Raw genomic sequence first — 6,604 nt, forward strand, 5'->3', positions numbered from 1 at the left:
ACCTTACATTTCTAAAGACTGTAAGGATTGTAAAGCTTCTCTTGACATGTTTGTTTGTCCAGAGTGTGTTCGGGGCCAACGCAACCCAGTCCCCGAGTACAAGGTAGCAGCCATTCAGAAGTCCCGGTTCATCCTGCTCCACTATGGAACTTTCAAGGCTGGCTGGGATTGGCTGATCCTGCTGGCTACCTTCTATGTGGCCATCACTGTGCCGTACAACGTGTGTTTCATGGCCGCCGAGGGGCGCGAGGACGGGGGCGCAGGGGCACGCAACCCCCCCAGTGTTAGCGACATCCTGGTAGAGATCCTTTTCATCATCGGTGAGGGTGAAGCAAGCTCGGTCTTTTTTTATCATCGTTGTTTCAACGCACGAGTCAGAGAAAACCAACCCAAATGTTGATTTATCGGGTAATTGGGCACATGTACAGTCTGACGATTAGCAAAATAGGCGAGCAAAGAGAGAGAGCATCTAATTCATGTGAAAATAATTAAACCCATGAGTGGCACTGAGAGCCCTCTGATTTCATTTGGAGAGAGGACTGAGAGTTGAGCTCTAACGAATATGAGAGAGTTCTTTTACATTCATGTTTGTCACTCACTCTCTCACTGCTTCTCTCCCATCCCCCCTCTCTCTTGCTCTCTTTCTCTCTCTCTCTTTCTCTCTCTCTCTCTCTCTCTCTCTCTCTCTTCTCTCTCTCTCTCTCTCTCTCTCTCTCTCTCCTCTCTCTCTCTCTCTCTCTCTCTCTCTCTCTCTCTCTCTCTCTCTCTCCCTCGCTCTCTCTCTCCCCCTCGCTCTCTCACACACACATCTCTCATCACCCACCCACTGATGGGTTATCAATGGCATCACTCTCTCAAGTCATTACCAGAACACCCTATAATAAACCCCACTCCTCAGCAGAGTGGTCAATAGACAAGGTGCCCACATCAATGAGGCCCCAAGCACATCAATCACTTGAATCACTACTCTGATTAACGAGAGCTCCTGTACAGAGGCAAATTACACGGACAGATAACTGAATGGTTTGTTTTCCTAATTAGTTTGGAAGGAATCAAAGGCCAAAAATGCAGTTATTTTGTCTGCCAAAAGACTCCCCCTGCTGTTGCCAACCCCTCCGAGTCGTCATGTGTTTCCACGACAGACATCGTGCTGAACTTCCGCACCACCTACGTGAGCACATCAGGCCAGGTGGTGTACGACGCCCGCTCCATCTGTCTCCACTACGCCACCTCCTGGCTGTTTGTGGACCTGATCGCCGCGCTGCCCTTTGACCTGCTCTACGCCTTCAACATCAGCGTGGTGAGTCGCCACTCACACGTACACACGCAGACACACACACGTGCAGTCAAGTTGGTCCGCACAGACACACACACACACACACCCACACCCCCCCAAATGCACAGAAACGAACACACGCGCACTCACCTCAAGGTGTCAAGGGCTGGCAGTTCAGTACCTTTCAAAGAGTCACCACGGGGGTGAGGAGACGTAGCCTGGGCTCTGCCCTCCTACGTACTCCCGCTCAATTTTCATTGTGCTTCTGTACTGCGTCTGTAGTTACGTAATGGCAGCGGAGAAAGATGGCAACACTGCCGAATATCCAGAAGTTAAAGCCGGAGCAAGAACAATCTTTGATCCCCACGGGGTTTGTTTAATTTTCCAGCTAGCTCCGTTATTGGTGAAGGAGTTGGCTAAGGCGAACGCTAGCAATTGGTTATGCCCGATCCAGAGTGGCTCTGGGCAGATCCAATAGTTTTAAACTTCAACAGAGTACCCGCCTTCAAGGAAGTGAACGCTTGTCAACGGAGCGAGCCCAGACTCTGTACAAATGCAATGTACGAAAGTCTGGTTCGGACCAGGCTAGAGGGTTTGTGTGTGTGTGAGATGTATGAATCTGTCATTTTGACAGGTGTGTGGTGTGCTGGTTCTCCCCCAGGCCAATGCTAGTGTATCCAAGTCCCCGCTTCCTGCTGAAGTATCGATCCACCTCTCATTCTCACTCCCCCCCCCCCCCCCCCCCCCCCGGTATGTTGACTGAACTAATAACCAACAGTGAAAGTCGATGTCAAAACATGTGCTCCTCAAAAATTTCACCTCTCAAAAAGAAAAAATCCCCCACTGTGCTCTCCATAGCTCCCACCCATGTCCTGTTTCCATGGTTTCTGGTTGCAGAACTTCGGGGTCCACCTGCTGAAGACGGTGCGCTTGCTGCGCCTGCTGCGTCTCCTGCAGAAGCTGGACCGCTACTCCCAGTACAGCGCTGTGGTCCTCACCCTGCTCATGTCCACCTTCGCCCTGCTGGCCCACTGGATGGCCTGTCTCTGGTACTTCATCGGACGCTCCGAGATCGAGAACAACAGCCCCAGCTCGTGGGACATCGGTGGGCGCAAGTCGGCGTACACTGACACGCATGCAATTATTCATAGGAACATCCACAGGTGGGGAGATATTGATAATGCAATCATAGACACAGGGAGAGAGTCAGGTGGCTGAGCGGTTAGAGAATCGGCTAGTAATCAGAAGGTCCCTGGTTCGATTCTTGGCCGTGCAAAATGACGTTGTGTCGTGGGCAAGGCACTTCACCCTACTTGCCTCGGGGGAATGTCCCTGTACTTACTGTAAGTCTATCTGGATAAGAGAGTCTGCTAAATGTAAATGTATAAACACACACATAGTCATACTCTTGCCCATAAACACTCAGAAACTCCAGACTTGTTGACAGGATAGCTTGTTCCTGTGTGGTCACACCCTGTACGGTGAGGTCAGGCCCGCTCCTCCAGTATTCTGGGCATCTACCTCTGCAGTATGGACCTTTTAACCTCAGACCTGGAGACAAGCCCGAGAGACACTCACTGACAGACAGACAGACAGACAGACAGACAGGCAGGCTCTCTCCGCCTGGCTGTCTATCTTTCTTTCAAATCTTGCAGAGACAATAGGGGTGATGCAGGACTAGAAGGAAAGGGAGATAAGAGAGAGATAAAGATGGAAAGGATAAAGACAGGGACATTAAGAGGCAGAGGAAGCTGAGGAGAAACAGATTGAATGCTGGTCTATAGCAGCTGGGACTGACATGTTGAGGTTCAGCACCAAGGACAGCCCCAGGGTAGATAAACCGTGCTGTTTGGCTGCTGTTTGCTGTAGCAGGAACTGTCTGCCCGGACTGAACACTCCTTGAACTAAATACCCAGGTTTAAAGTCGTTTGATTTATTTGAGTTAGTAATTCACACAAATTGGTCTCGATGAATATTGAATTTAGACGAAATGGAATCTCATCATAATGGGGTGTTAGGACACACAAATCCACACAGGCACACACACTCTCACCCACACACACACACACACTCACACACACATACACAAACTCACACACACATACACACAATTACTGTGGCCTTTTGGCATGTGCTGTATGGTATTAGAGCTAATGAAGCAGTATGCATAAATGTCAGGACATTAGCATTAAACTGCTCACTCTGCTATGATGCTAACTCTACTGGACTGTCCTTCTCCTTAGGCTGGCTTCATGAACTGGCCAAGCGCCTGGGCACAACCCTACTTCCTGTCACCTTTGACCTCACTACTCGGAGTCTCTGATTCGCCGCAAAGCTCCATAATGGCCCATTACAACCAGTGGAACATGTCTGGATCGGAGCCCGTTGGACAAGACCCTCTGGGCTCCGGCCAATGGAACGTGAGCAAGGCCGGAGGAGGGCGCCAGCTGAACGGGACAGGGGGGCTGGGGGGCGGGCCCTCGGTCAGGAGCTCTTATGTGACGTCGCTGTACTTCGCCCTGAGCAGCCTGACCAGCGTGGGGTTCGGGAACGTGTCTGCTAACACCGACTCAGAGAAGATCTTCTCCATCTGCACCATGCTCATTGGAGGTGAGGTCACACACACACATACTCTGGAAAAGGCCTGAAGAACAAGCCAGTGTTGATTCTCCGTCCGAACCTTCTAGAAATGACCAGAATCCTGTTCTGCTTCTCTAGATGAAAATGCTACTTCCATTAGCTGTAAGTCTGTTGGCTTGGAGAAAAAACAAATAGAGAGAGGGGGGCAACTCGTTTTTCAGATGGACGATTTCACGGTCTGTGCACCGCCCCGGACTAGCCTAACGGTTGCTAGGAACTGGAGAATGGCAGTGCGAGACTGAACGACCTGCTCTGCCCTGTAGCTGTCTTTAAAACGCATTAGCGGGCGTGGCGCCATGACAACGGTGCCCCGAGTGCCCTGCTGCTCTTGTCGTTCTCTCGGTGGCAGAGTGAGAGGGACCTCAGGTGGCAGAGAGGCTCGTGACCCCCACACCTCTGAGGCCCGGCCCTGTGAGGCCTGGGGTCTGATGGGGGTTTGCACATAAATAAGCCACTGAGTCAGACACTGAGTCACCAGCCAGCTGGGACAGAGAGAGAGAGAGAGAGAGAGAGAGAGAGAGAGAGAGAGAGAGAGAGAGAGAGAGAGAGAGAGAGAGAGAGAGAGAGAGAGAGAGAGAGAGAGAGAGAGAGAGAAGAGAGAGAGAGAGAGAGAGAGAGAGAGAGAGAGAGACGAGAGAGAGAGAGAGAGAGAGAGAGAGAGAGAGAGAGAGAGAGGGAGGGAAGGAGAGAGGGGAAGGAGAGAGAAAGGTAGGGAAGGATAAGAAAGGAGGGAGAGACAGAGAGAGAGAACCAGAAGCTGTATATGCTAGAACCATAGAACCTTGTTCTATGGAACTCTGTCTACAGTGACTACAGTCCCCCTCCAACCATGTCAAGCTCGTTCTGAAATCAGGAAGTCACAGAGAGAGTGGGGCAGTGATCACCGAGAGAGTGGGGCAGTGATCACCGAGAGAGTGGGGCAGTGATCACAGAGAGAGTGGGCAGTGATCACAGAGAGGGACAGGGATGTGGGAAGAGAAGGAGGAGGAGAGGGTGAGCGTGGACATGTGAGGTGGTCCGACACACTCCTTGTTGACGGGCCTCGGGTCCACTAGTAACCAACTCCAGCCAGACCTGCCACGCCAAGCCTCGGAGTCATGCACTGGCACGTCACCATGGCAACTGTGAGAGAGATGGTACAGATGCAGTGGGTATGCCAGCCAGAGAACTCTCTATGCTGACACTAACCCCTTTGGGACAATGAAGAAAGGGACTGTGAGTGAGTTAGTGAGTGAATGAGTGAATGAGTGAGTGAGAGAGATAGATAGAAGTAGTGAGAGTGAAAGAGTGAGAGAGTGCATGTGTTCGTGCATGCGTGCATGAGCATAAGTACATGAATAATGAATGGACAGGAGTAACTTGTGAAATATTCATCAACAACGATAGTCTTCACCTTATCTACACATTTCTCTTTTCTCTCCTGACTCATCCTTTGCACTTCCTCTAAACCTGTCCCTCCTATCCCTCCTTCCCTCCAACCCTCTCCCCCTCCTCCCCCTGTCCCCTGGCCCCCCGGCCCCAGCCCTGATGCACGCGGTGGTGTTCGGGAACGTGACGGCCATCATCCAGAGGATGTACTCGCGGCGCTCCCTCTACCACACGCGCACCAAGGACCTGAAGGACTTCATCAGGGTGCCACCGCCTGCCCAAGGCCCTGGAGCAGCGCATGCTGGAATGCTTCCAGACCACCTGGTCCGTCAACAACGGCATCGACGTCAGCGAGGTGTGGGGGTGGTGTGTCTGTGTGTGTTCAGGGGCGCTGCGCTTTGGATTTCGATGTGTGAGATATGGATCCCCCTCGCTCTCTCTCTCTCTCCTCTCTCTCTCTCTCTCTCTCTCGCTCTCGCTCTCGCTCTCGCTCTCGCTCTCGCTCTCGCTCTCGCTCTCGCTCTCTCTCTCTCGCTCCTCTCTCGCTCTCTCTCTCTCCCTCCACCCCCTGCTCCCCCTCCCTTCCCTCCCTCTCCCGAATAATCCATTCATTCATCTGTCTCGCCCCCCCCCCCCCGTACTCCAAGCTCCTGAAGGACTTCCCGGACGAGCTGAGGGCCGACATCGCCATGCACCTGAACAAGGAGCTGCTGCAGCTGCCCCTGTTTGAGTCGGCCAGCAGGGGGTGCCTGCGCTCCCTGTCCCTCATCATCAGGACGTCCTTCTGCGCCCCGCGGAGTTCCTCATCCGCCAGGGTGACGCCCTGCAGGCCATCTACTTTGTCTGCTCGGGTTCCATGGAGGTCCTTAAGGACAACACCGTCCTGGCCATACTGGGTGGGGATGCGTGCGTGCGGTGCGTGTGTGCGCGCGGTGCACGTGTGTATGTGCACAGTAGGAGGCTAGGCACACATGTAGATAGCTCGGTACCTGCTTGGGGTATCTTCAAGAAAGCTCTCTCTCGCTGTCTTTCTCCCTCTCACTCTCCTTCCCTTCCCCCCTTGCTCTCGCACACACACAAAGACCCCCCCCACACACACACATTCATACGCACACGCAACACACATCGTCTTTTCGATCATTGCTGCTGTGAGTATCACGGCGGTGTTCTTCCCTCTTATCGGAGAGTCTTCTGGGAGAGTAAGTGGGAGCCAGTGGAGCGTGAGGGAGCAGGCACCTCAGGTCTGTCAGCTCCTGTGCCTGCTCCCCTACCCTGCTTCACTGGCTCCATCGCAAACCAAAAGTCACCGCAAAATGACAT

At 52.8% G+C, this 6,604-nt stretch overlaps 1 pseudogene; it reads left to right on the forward strand.

The window, feature by feature from the left end:
- LOC134007247 (potassium voltage-gated channel subfamily H member 8-like) overlaps nt 1-6,604 on the forward strand; it is a 20,666-nt pseudogene that overhangs the window by 5,816 nt on the left and 8,246 nt on the right.

This window comes from Osmerus eperlanus, chromosome 21 (assembly GCF_963692335.1).
Source record: "Osmerus eperlanus chromosome 21, fOsmEpe2.1, whole genome shotgun sequence".
Classification (NCBI taxonomy): Eukaryota; Metazoa; Chordata; class Actinopteri; order Osmeriformes; family Osmeridae; genus Osmerus; species Osmerus eperlanus.